This window comes from Mustela lutreola, chromosome 5 (genome assembly GCF_030435805.1).
Source record: "Mustela lutreola isolate mMusLut2 chromosome 5, mMusLut2.pri, whole genome shotgun sequence".
NCBI classification, from domain to species: Eukaryota; Metazoa; Chordata; class Mammalia; order Carnivora; family Mustelidae; genus Mustela; species Mustela lutreola.
In genome coordinates, this window is record NC_081294.1 from 32,981,074 (window position 1) to 32,994,502 (window position 13,429).

Consider the following 13,429-nt stretch of genomic DNA (forward strand, 5'->3'; position numbering starts at 1 on the left):
AAATACATAAGCCACTCAAATTGATTTACCATTTAGCTCACAGAAGCCATATTGCATGTTTCCTTTGCTGATGTGCTAAGTATCCTCAAACCTTCTCTCTACCACCATTGTTTTTTTTTTTTAAATACTCCTTACTGTATGTTTTCCTAATAATTGTGCTTTTCTTATGCTCACTACCCTGTGATATTAAGGAGGAGGGGGCATAGGAGTCTGGGTATAACACTAAGGTTTCCAGTTAAACCTTTGCCCATGGATTTGAAACCTGAATCTGGTTTTATAAACTTCAAATTCATTTATAGCTGGGTTTTGTTTTTCTCTGCTTTTGTCCTTACATCTATATTTTCAAATCAAAATTAATATTTTCCCATAGAACCTCCTCTCTTTTCTAACTGGCACACACTATGAGACTCTAATCTTGCACAGTAATTCAGACTGTTAAAGCCATTTCTATGATAGGTCAGCTTATTAGATACTGACATAACTAATCTCATCTTAAATTCTCATTAATTTCTCAGTAAACAAGCCTATCTTAGGGTATGGGGAAGTCTCTGTGATAACCTTGAGCTCTGTGCTTGGAGGAGGAGGAGAGTGCTGCAGAAGGATGGGTGGTAACTCAGGGAAGCAACTTGTAACCAGTGGGAAAGAATCTATACATCTGAGTCTTCCTTACATTCCCTGAGTTCCTCACTACTAGCACTAGCCTCAGATTGGAACATAAGAATATTATCCATGTTCTAGTCTAGACACATGCACACACACACACCCCGTTTCAGTTGTTCCTTTTGTAAATTATTATGAGAGGAATAAAAACAAAAGCTGGATATAAAGCATGGTCAAGTTGTTCATGTCCCTCAACTTCAGATACCTGGTAACCTTCAGTGTGACTTGCTCTATGTCCCCAACTTCTCCCTATGACGCCCCCAATGTGTCATCTTTTTGATACACGAGTACTTGATTGTTTTGACTCTGATAGATTTGTATCACATCATATCCTCTCAATGTCTCAACGACCTTAAAGACCTATGTAGGCCATCGAACTTGAGTAGGAGCCGGGAGAGGTGGGGAGGGGATGAGGATCTGGACATTTTAGAAATAATGATATTCAGTCCATTAAGAGAAGTGCACTCCTAGACAAACATCATTCCTATCTGATGAATAACCTCTTCAAAGACTGGGTGTGGAGGTTTAGAAGGGGTTCTGCGTTGCTAATTAATGTCAGAGTATAAAAAAGCAGATTTAAACACGATTAAGATTACATTTCCATGATTGAAACATTATTATTTTATGTTGAGTGCTTTTATCTCTGGCAGGAGTGTAATCAAAAGGATGTCCAAACATGTAATGAGGTCATAAATTGTGAGTGTAGTTGCACTCTAGCACACATGTAGAAATTCAAATGCATCCTTTCTTTTGGAAGCTTAATTAAAGATTGTAAGATTGTAAAACATAAATCTCTTTCACACATACACACACGGGCACACATACACGTGTGTGAAATTTTATTAAGATCTTCATTGAAAAGACTATTAAACTACGGGTAACAAAAATTACATAAGTTTTGGAGCACCTGGGTGGCTCCGTCAAGTAAGTGTAGGACTCTTGAACTCAGTCTTTGCCTTGCCCTCAGGGTTGTGAGTTCAAGCCCTGTATTGGGTTCCACACTGGCCAAGAAAAATTTTTTCTACTAAGAAAAAAAATTTTTTTCATAAGTACTGAATTAGGTCTGGCCAAATTAAATCCATTTCTTGCATAGTTTTAACTTTAAACTGGATTAAGATGTCCTAATAATCCTGTGCTGTATTCTTCTAAATGATTTTTCTATTAAAAAAAAAAGTAAATGTCTTTGAGATTTTTGTTCCTTCTCATTAAAAAAAATTTTTCATATTACAATCCTGTGAAATGATTTTGTTGGGAAGATAGACTTTTTTCTACACCATAACCTTTCTTGTAAAACAACTGCATCAGACAGGTTTGAGATCATTTTTCTTCCCTCACAACTCTTTCCAGCCATTTCTTCTAAGGCTATTATCATTTCTTAGTTCTGTACCCATTTGTTGGGAGAGTTTAAAAACAGATAAAAAGTATCCTAGGTACCTCAACTAAGACATTTTAATGTAAGGAAACAGTTAAACAGATGCTAGAGAACCAATAAATCTAAAAACACACACTACAGTAATTATTGCAAAAAGCTGTTTGTTCTATCTATGGTTGGAGAAAGAAAGAAAATAATTTGAGGTTTTTAGAAGCCAGATGCTTGGAGCAGGGGCTTTGATGAGTGGAGACTTAAACTTCTGAAGAGGTCCATTGTCCAGTGTACGTAGGTCCAAGGGTAATGAGGCTGATCCTGGAAGTATGGCCATTCTGAGCTTATATGGGGAGAAGTTGGGATGTACACCATCTGCTGCTGCCAGGGAGGACCATTTCTGGGGCTATGCCAATAAGAGCATAGTGCTGAACAGAATTAATTCTCTCTTCCTCTCCCTGCCTTCCTGTAGCCTTTAATGCCCCCTATTGGCAGAACCTAAAAGAGAACCAGCTACCTAAGCAGAAATAACAGTTTGCAGAGTCCCATTCTCTCTAATTAGAGATACAGAAAATGGGGTTTGTCACCACAGAACAAAAGCTTAGCAACTGTCATGTGTGGTAGATGGAATAATGACTCCCTGAAAGTTATCCGCATCCTAATCTCTGAAACTGGTGTATACATTATCTGACATGGCAAAAGGAACCCTGCAGATGTAAATACATCAAGGATCTTAAAATGGGGAGATTATCAGAGTAGGCGAGGGGAATTATAAGTGTCCTTAGAAGAGGGCAGCCCCAGGGCAGAAGGGTCAGAATCTGAGAAGGTGATGGGAAGACAGAAGCAGAAGAGAGGGACATATAAAGATATTAACTTTAAGAGATCTAGTGTTAGATTCTAAGTATACCATTGTGAATAATGAATAAAGTCTTATTCTTTTGAAAATATATTTACTCTAGGGGCACCTGGGTGGCTCAGTGGGTTAAACCTCTGCCTTCGGCTCAGGTCATGATCTCCGAGTCCTGGGATCAGCCCCGCATCAGGCTCTCTGCTCAGCAGGGAGCCTGCTTCCCTCTCTCTGCCTACTTGTGATCTCTCTGTCAAATAAATAAACAAAATCTTTAAAATATATATATTACTCTAGTAACAATTTCTCTAATATTTTTGGAATCGTTCAGAGTTTTAACTCAAGATAATTTATTATTTTTTTTTTTATTATTTAAGGATTTTATCTATTTGAGAGAGCAGACCCAGCAAGAGAGAACATGAGTGGAGGGGAGGGGCAGAGGCAGAGGGAGAGGGAGAAGAAGGCTCCCCACTGAACAGGGAACCTCCCACCCCCACCCCCAACACCAGTTAGATACAAGGACCCTGGCATCATGACCTGTGCCAAAGGCAGACACTTAACTGGCTGAGAAACCCTGGTGCCCCTAACTCAAAGACAATTTAGAAAATAACACTTAACACTCCTCTCCAAAGACAGGCATGATGAAGTTTAGAGATAATTGTATAAATACTGTCCGTTCCATGCTCAGCAAATATTGTCAATTACTACCCCTTTTTACATTTCCACTACTTCCTCTAAGAACTTTGAGTTTAATGGATTTAGCCCCCACCCCAGGAGAGTTCTGCTTCTCAACAATGTTGCTCCCAGTGTTGGGAGAGCATGGAGATCTGTAGCCCTTTTGGCTGATCATCCAGCAAGCTCTAGAATAGAGTCAGTTCCTGAATACAAAGGAGAAAATTTAGATGACTTTGGGAGGGGGGGGCTTAGAGGGAGTGGGGGAAATGAAAGAGAGGTTAAAAAAAATTTACATTGAATAAATACTAACTGAGGAATTGACTGGTTTGTCAAGGGTGTCCTTTAAAGGAAATTGCATTATCCTGTTGGCCTTATGTTACTTTCAGCCAAGGTGGTAAAAAACAAATGGGTACTATCTACCTATCTTTTTATTTATGCATTTATTGTTTTTATTCCAATATAGTTAGCATACAGTTTATATTAGTTTCAGGTGTACAATATAGTGATTCAACAACTCTTTACATTACTAGGAGTCCCTCATGATAAGCATATTCTTTAACCCACTGAGCCACCCAGGCGCCCTGATAGTGTATTCTTAACTCCTTTCACCTATTTCCCCCGTTCCCCACCAACCTTCCCTCTGGTAACCATCAGTTGGTTCTCTAAAGTTAAGAGTCTGTTTTTTGGTTAGCATCTTTTTTTTTCTTTGTTTTTTGTTTCTTAAATTCCACATATAAGGGCGCCTGGGTGGCTCAGTGGGTTAAGCTGCTGCCTTCGGCTCAGGTCGTGATCTCGGGGTCCTGGGATCGAGTCCCGCATCGGGCTGTCTGCTCAGCAGGAGCCTGCTTCCTCCTCTCTGCCTCTCTGCCTACTCGTGATCTCTGTCAGATAAATAAATAAAATCTTAAAAAAAAAAAAAAAATTCCACATATAAGTGAAACCACATGGCATTTTCTCTTTCTCTGACTGACTTACTTCACTTAGCATTATACTCTCTGGTTCCATCCATATTGTTGCAAATAGCAAGATTTTATTCTTTTTTATGGCTGAGCAATGTTCTTGTGTGTGTGTGTGTGTGTGTGTGTGTGTGTGTGTGTGTGTGTAATTTCTTCTTTATTTTATTTTATTTTTAATATTTTTTATATTTTTATTTTCAGCATAACAGTATTCCTTGTTTTTGCACCACACCCAGTGCTCCATGCCATCTGTGCCCTCTCTAATACCCACCACCTGGTTCCCCCCAACCTCCCAACCCCCTGCCCCTTCAAAACCCTCAGATTATTTTTCCGAGTCCATAGTCTCTCATGGTTCACCTCCCCTTCCAATTTCCCCCAACTCCCTTCTCCTCGCTAACTCCCCTTCTCCTCCATGTTATTTCTTATGCTCCACAAATAAGTGAAACCATATGATAATTGACTCTCTCTGCTTGACTTATTTCACTCAGCATAATCTCTTCCAGTCCTGTCCATGTTGCTACAAAAGTTGGGTATTCATCCTTTTTGATGGAGGCATAATAATACATAATACTGACCACATCTTCCTTATTCATTCGTCCGTTGAAGGGCATCTTGGTTCTTTCCACAGTTTGGTGACCGTGGCCATTGCTGCTATAAACATTGGGGTACAGATGGCCCTTCTTTTCACTACATCTGTATCTTTGAGGTAAATACCCAGGAGTGCAATGGCAGGGTCGTAGGGAAGCTATATTTTTAATTTCTTGAGGAATCTCCACACTGTTCTCCAAAGTGGCTGCACCAACTTGCATTCCCACCAACAGTGTAAGAGGGTTCCCCTTTCTCCACATCCCCTCCAACAAAATTAGCCAATTGCTAATTTTGGCCATTCTAACTGATGTAAAGTGATATCTCAATGTGGTTTTAATTTGAATCTCCCTGATGGCTAGTGATGATGAACACTTTTTCATGTGTCTGATAGCCATTTGTATATCTTCATTGGAGAAGTGTCTGTTCATATCTTCTGCCCACTTTTTGATATGATTATCTGTTTTGTGTGTGTTGAGTTTGAGGAGTTCTTTATAGATCCTGGATATCAACCTTTTGTCTCTACTGTCATTTGCAAATATCTTCTCCCATTCCGTGGGTTACCTCTTTGTTTTCTTGACTGTTTCCTTTGCTGTACAGAAGCTTTTGATTTTGATGAAGTCCCAAAAGTTTATTTTCACTTTTGTTTCCTTTGCCTTTGGAGACACATCTTGAAAGAAGCTGCTGCGGCTGATATCGAAGAGGTTACTGCCTATGTTCTCCTCTAGGATTCTGATGGATTCCTGTCTCACATTGAGGTCTTTTATCCATTTTGAGTTTATCTTTGTATACAGTTTAAGAGAATGGTCGAGTTTCATTCTTCTACATATAGCTGTCCAGTTTTCCCAGCACCATTTATTTCTTCTTTATCCATTTATTTATCAGTGGGTACTTGGGTTGCTTCCATAATTTGGCTATTGTGAATGATGCTGCAATAAACAAGGAGCACATGTATCTCTTCAAACTGGTGGTTTTGTATACTTTGGATATCCAAAATAGAATAACTAAATCACACGGTAATTCCATTTTTAATTTTTTGAAGAACCTTCATACTGTTTTCCAGAATGGCTGCACCAGTTTTCATTACCACCAACACTGCAAGGGTGCTGTTCCCTTTTCTCCACATCCTCGACAATACTGTTGTTTCTTGTGCTTTTGATTTTAACCATTCTGTCAGGTGTGAGGTGATATCATATTGTGGTTTTGGTTTGTATTTCCCTACGATGGAGTGATGTTGAGCATCTTTTCATGTTTCTGTTGACCATCTGGATGCCTTCCTTGGAGAATTGTGTATTGATGTCTTCTGCCCATTTTCAAATTGGATTATTTGGGTTTTGGGTGTTGAGTTTTATAAGTTCTTTGTATATTTTGGATACTAACCCTTTATCAGATATGTCAACTACAAATCTCTTCTCCCATTCCTTAGGCTGTTACTTTTGCTGATTGTTTCCTTTGCTAAGCAGAAGCTTTCTATTTTTATGTAGTCCCAATACTTTATTTTTTCTTTTGTTTCCCTTACCTTAGGAGACATATGCAGAAAAATGTTGCTATCATATCATATGATGTCAGAAAAATTACTGCCTATGCTCCCTACTAGGATATTTATGGTTTCAGGTCTCACATTTAGGTCTACACAGAATACACTTTATATTCCTCCATCCAAAGAAGAAAAAGAAGGAAATCTTTACTCTCCCTTCATTCTTGTCCCACTACCACTGAAGTTTTGAATAAAGATCTTGCTAAATATTGGGTCAATTTTCATAATCTGGGATGGACTTTTTGGAATTTGAGAGAGAACGAGCTTTACTGTATTCAGTCAGGTCTTTTTTAGTATCTTAAATTAGTTTTATAATTATCAATATAAATATTATACTCACAAAGTAACAACAGGGACTCTACCCTGTGGAGTTAATTAAATACCTATAAATTAGCACAGCTCCTTTTCCAAAGCTGCCTAACCTTATGACTTAAATGTGTGCTTTAATTGCAGATGGAATGAGTTTGAATTCCTTTGAGTTTTACTTTTATTATAATTCTCCCAATCTTTTTCTTCTGATATCCAGTGGACAACTATAATCTTTCATTTCATTATATTTATCATATCATTCTATCTAAGCTCTAATGGAAATATTAATCTATGGTTCTAAAAGGAAAAAAAATAACACACAGTATAAAATCTAATTTTCAGAAAAATTTACTGCATTTTTAATGGACAAGGGATTGTGCCTCTTTAGTACTTTATAACATTTTATCAAGTATTGTGCAGTATGCTTTTCTGTGAATTCTCAGCGTGTGTCTGCAGTTTCAGGAAACAACAGCAGACCCCACAGCAGCAATCCTTTAAATGAGAATTTTTATTGACTAACAATCAAGATGACTATTCCCAGCATGTAAAAATATAATGATTCTTGCTCTATACGCAGTTGGATGATGCTATAAACTGCAAATTTTTACTTGTCTGATTAATCATCTCTTCTTTTGTGGGATTTCAGTCCAGGATAGCTTGCCCATTGATAAACTTAGGCATCTCACACATTTAATGTTCAAGTTGGAGCTAGAATCATAGAATTATGGAATTAACCATTTGTTCAAGTACAGCACAGTCTGTAAATTATGTTCTCTTGCAAATTTCTATTGTAAAACAGAGCAGAGTTCATATAGGGAGAAAAGTCTCACATTAGGCTAAGTTGAAAATGATTGGTGAAGGTGTTAATTAAAAAATTATAAAACAATAAATAAATAACCTGTGCCCCTGGGGCTAATAAAACATTATATGTATAAAAAAACATATAATACATATACATATAAAACACATATGTATACATATAATACATATAATACATTATATGTTAATAAAAATTTAAAAATTATTTTAAAAAATAAATAACCTGTACCCCTGGGGCTAATAATACATTACATGTCAATAAAAGATTTAAAAAAATTTTTTTTAAATAAATACATGACCAGGGAGCTGGAGACAACCTCAGCAAGCCCCATTTTCCTGACAGAAGGTCTTCTTAGGTTTTTCTACATCAGTTGGGTATTCCTTAACTTTCCTTATCTCAACAGAGTGCACCCTGGAATAATGATAAGAGTTGGGGAGTCTGACAAACATGTTTTCAACCCTAGTGTCACCACTTAGAGAAATTATTGGCTTTTCTGGGTCCCAGTTTCCCAATATATAAATAAAGGACAAATAAGTAATGCCTAAATATACACATTTTTGGCTTATACATACATTACATAACTTCTATGTTTCTGGATGTCTTGGTCTTTCAATACATTGTAGGCAATTGTAAAAAGTCATAAAACATAATGACATAAAACTTTGGAGGGTTGACAAGACTGTTCTGTATCTTGACTTGGGTGGTGGTTATGTGTCAGCCAAAACTTCTGGAACTAAACAACTAAAAAGGAGGAATTCTGCTGAAAGTAAATTATACTTTAATAAAACAATAGAGAAAAATACATATATCCAGAGTATAGGCAATTATGATAGTGCATGAATTATACCTATTAATAATCACTTCAGATGTTTAACTTAATTTTTAAACTTTATTTCCTCCTTAGAGTAAAATCCTGTGTTTTACACTTTACTTAAAAAATAATGTCACTTACGTGTTTGAGATGGCAATTATGCATTTGTTTTCTCTCTCTAATGATTCAGTAAAAGTTTATCTGGTACTCTCTAAACCTAGAGCAAAATGTGGAGCTTTGTTTATGATTTTTTACAAGCCTGTGACTTTTATCATGGGTGTCTATTAATTTGGGGGCAATATAACAAGATCTCCATGAGGTTCATGATCCTGGTATGCCCTACCTCATGTGATGAACACCTCCTGTATAAATGTCAAGAATTGCAAGGTTTTGTGCCAATATGAGATAGATGGGGGAAGGGCTGCTTGCTAGTTCAAACTCTCTAATTTGAAGGCTCAAAAGCAAAAGATTTCACTTGAAAGTCCAGCCCCGCCACCATAGAAATGGAGTATAATGACTAAGTCATGAGTTCCAGTCCCAAAATTTCCACTTAGTGGGTGACCTTGAATGGACTTCCAAGGGATATGGTACTTATTTTATGGAAATTTATTGAAATTTATGATAATCAAATGAGACAATGTATATAGAAGCATGCTGAAATTGTGAAGTCTCATATACATGTAAGACAATACTAGCAAGGATGAATGTATACTAGACAAAGAGCTGTCAATTACAATGTTGTAGTTCTTTGCAAGTGACTTGTCCCTGAAAATCGTTTGTTCACTTGATTGTGAAAGCAATTTATAAGGTTTCAACTGGCCAATATGTTACCATAAATCCTAACATGTCTCCCTTTATAGCTTGAGATGGATAAGAATCTTAGATGGTCATTGTCAAACAGGGCTATTGTTTTAGTCATTATAGTTTATGACATCAAAGGCTAGATAGAAGCTTACGATGCTCTTGGTTCAGCTTGGCATCTAAGACAGCAGTCAACACTGAGTAAGCTTAGAGCAACAGAAAGCAATGATTTAGACAGAGCTTTTTGGCTGTTACTTCCATCCACAGCAAAGTTTGGGGATGTGATACAAAATCCAAAAACCAAATTTAGAATACTTGCAGTTCTTGAACATATTTGTCTATCAGAATGGATTAAAAATAGTTTTCCAATGTCCTAAAATGGATTACACAGTGGTAGTCTTAGTGATGATGCCTAAAAACCTATCCTCAAAAAGGTATGCATAGAATGGGACTGCTTTTTTTGTGGTAAATGAACAAAATGCAAAGGTCCAGTGTCAGTCTATGCCAGAGGCACCCTGCAGGATCTGCTGGTGAGATAAGGAAAGTCTAAGTACCAAAAGTCCCCTTCTGGTTGCTAGAGGCTACTAGGCTGCAGAGTCTAACTGGGTGCCTGAGGCTGCTCAGTTCTCTGCTCTCTTTGAGGTACTCAAGACTGTTTGTATCAGCTGAGTCATCCACAGGAGCTCAAGCGCTGTTAGCTCTAAAGTCTACTGCTCAAGGGGTTAGGTGACCTCTACTGAACCTAAATCCTGCCCAAACCTCAGTGTACACTGCCTGCTGTTCACTCCAGGAAACTGTAACCTAGTGGTCTGCCCATTCAGAGGTGTAAGAATTTGGGATTTGTGTTCTTCCACATGTTGCTTTAACTTTTATTTTATCTTAATTTTTTAAGTTTTAATTTAAATTCCAGTTAGTTAACATACAGTGTAATATTACTGTCAGGTGTACAATATACTGATTCAACAGTTCTGTACATCACCCAGTGCTCATCACAACAGGTGCATGCCTTAAACCCCATCACCTATTTTACCCATCCCCCCATCTACCTCCCCTCTGATAATGATCAGTCTGTTCTCTATAGTCAAGTGTGTGTTTCTTGGCTTGCCTTTCTCTTTTTTCCTTTTGCTCTTTTTTCCCTTTGTTTCTTAAATTTCACAAATGAGTGAAATCATGTGCTATTTGTCTTTCTCTGACTGACTTCCTCCACTTAGCATTATACTCCCTAACTCCATCCACTCGTGGCAAGATTTTATTCTTTCCTATGACTAATATTCCATTGCGTATGTGTGTATATCTTACTTACCTGTTCATCAGTAGAGAGATATTGTTTCGACGATTTGGCTATGGTAGATAAGGCTGCTGTAAAACTCAGGAGGCATGTTTCCTTTCAAATTAGTATTTTTGTATTCTATGTACAAATACCCAGTAGTGCAATTGGGATTGTAGGGTAGTTCTATTTTCAATTTTTTGAGGAACCTCCATACTTTTTTCCAGAGTGGCTGCCTCAGCTTGCATTCCCACCAATAATACAAGAAGTTTCCGCTTTCTCCACATCCTCACTAACACCTGTTGTTTCTTGTGCTGTTGATTTTAGCCATTATGACAGGTGTGAGGTGATGTCGCATTGCGGTTTTGGTTTGTATTTCCCTAGGATGGAGTGATGTTGAGTATCTTTTCATGTGTCTTCCCTGGATGTTTTCCTTGGAGAAATGTCTATTCATATCTTCTGCCCATTTTTAAACTGGATTATTTGGTTTTGGGGTGTTAAGTTTTATAAGTTCTTTATATATTTTTGGATACTAACCCTTTATCAGATATGTCATTTACAAATCTTTCCTCTCATTCCTTGGGTTGCCTATTAGTTCTATTGATTGTTTCCTTTGCTGTGTAGCTTTTTATTTTGATGAAGCCCCAATGATTTATTTTTACATTCGTTTCCCTTGCCTCAGGAGACATACCTAGAAAGAAGTTGCTATAGCCAATGCCAGAGGTTACTGCGTATGTTCTCCTCTAGGATATTTATGCTTTCATGTCTTACATTTAGTTATTTAATGCATTTTCGATTTGTTTTTGCATATGCTGTAACAAAGTAGTTCAGTTTAATTATTTTGCATGTAGCTGTCCAGTATTCCCAACACCATTTGTTGAAGGGACTGTTTTTTCACATTGGATATTCTTTCTTGTTTAATGCTTTTTACCTTTACTAAAATCTAATTTTAAATTTTGCTTTGCTTTTTACATATAATGCGCATCCAGCAAAGTGCAGAGAGTACACAAATCTTGACCAGAAAGCTGAAATCTTCATATATGTATATTCCTGTGTAACCACCACTAAATCAAGCCAGAAAGTATTACCAGCACCCAAGGAAATCCTTTTATGCCTCCTCCCAATAATTACAGTCCCTTGGAATAAACACTATTCTGACTTCTGTCACAAATACACTGGATTCACCTGTTTGAACTTCACATAAACAAAATCAAAACTATGCACTCTTATTTTGATCTGGCTTCTTAGGGCATAATTATTTTGATATTTATCCACATTGTTGATCAGTATTTGATTTTTTCCATTGCCTGTGGCATTCCATTGTATGAATGTATCATGGTTTTTTTTATCCATTCTCCTGTTCATAGACATTTTGTTGTTTCTGCTTTTTAGCTATTATGAATAATAATTCTATTGACATTCTTGCTGGAGGTTTTGGTGAATATATGTATATGTTTCTATTGTTTATATAACTGAGAGTAAAGTTCCTGAATTACACGATGCAGTTTTTGTAGATATTGTCAGTTTTCCAAAGTAAGTGGACCAGTTACACTCCCAGCAGCGATGTATGAGAATAGGCCTTTATACTGTAACTCCTTTAACTTTTTGCCATTTTAGTGGTATAAAGTTTTTACACTTTCTTAGCTTTTTTTGAGCATAGTTGACACATGATGTTACATTAGTTTCAGGTATATGACAGTGATTAGATAAGTCTCTACATTATGCTCTGCTCACCACAGTGTAGCTGCCATCTGTTACCATACAACACTATTAAAATCACCATTGACTATATTCCCTATATTGGACTTTTTATTTCCATGACTTACTCATTCCATAACTGGAAGCCTATATCTCCCACTCCCCTTCACCAATTTTGTCCCAACTCATACCCCTACCATCCATCAACTTGTTCCCTGTATTTAAGTCAGATTCTGTTTTTTATTTGCTTGATGAATAATATTAGATTTTTATATGCTTATTCATTATTTGGATATCCTATTTATGAAATGTCTGAAATTTTTGAAAAATTTGTATGGTTTGTTGACATCATATTAATTTGCATTTACTCTTCATATATTCAGGGTATCAAGCCTTTGCCAGACATAAATTACAAATATTTTCTCCCAGTATATGGCTTGTCTTTTCATTATTATAATGATTAATATCTTTTGATGAATTGATAGTCATAATTTTATTGAAGTCCAGTTTATCGGGGTTTTGCTTTATTTTTTGTAATGCTTTATGTGTCTTGTTTAAGAAATTCATGTCTAACCTAAGGTCATAGATGTATCTTCTGTTTTCTTCTTGAAGCTTATTTTTCTATCTTGCACATAGAGATCTATATTCCACCTCAAATTAATTTTACTGTATGCTGTAATATAGGGAGCCAAGTTCATGTTTTCATATGAATATTTAATGTTACAGCACAGTTTAATGCAAAGCCAACTTTCTCCCACTGAACTGCAATGGCACCTTTATGATAAATCAAGAGACTGTATGTGTGAGTCTATTTCTGGACTCATATTTCTGTCCATTTGGTCTATTTGTCTCTCCTTGCATAATAGCACACTGTCTTAATTACTAGAGCTTTACACTAAGTCTGGAAATCTGTAGTCTAAGTCCTCCAACTTTGTTCTTCTCAGTATTATCTAAGCTTTTTTAAGTCCTTTCATTTTTATATAAATTTTGGAATCAGCTTGTCAATCCTGCTAGGTATTTTGATTGGGGTCAGACTGAATATATAAATCAATTTAGGGAAAATAACATCTTAAAAATATTGAGTCTTCCAATCCACAAAC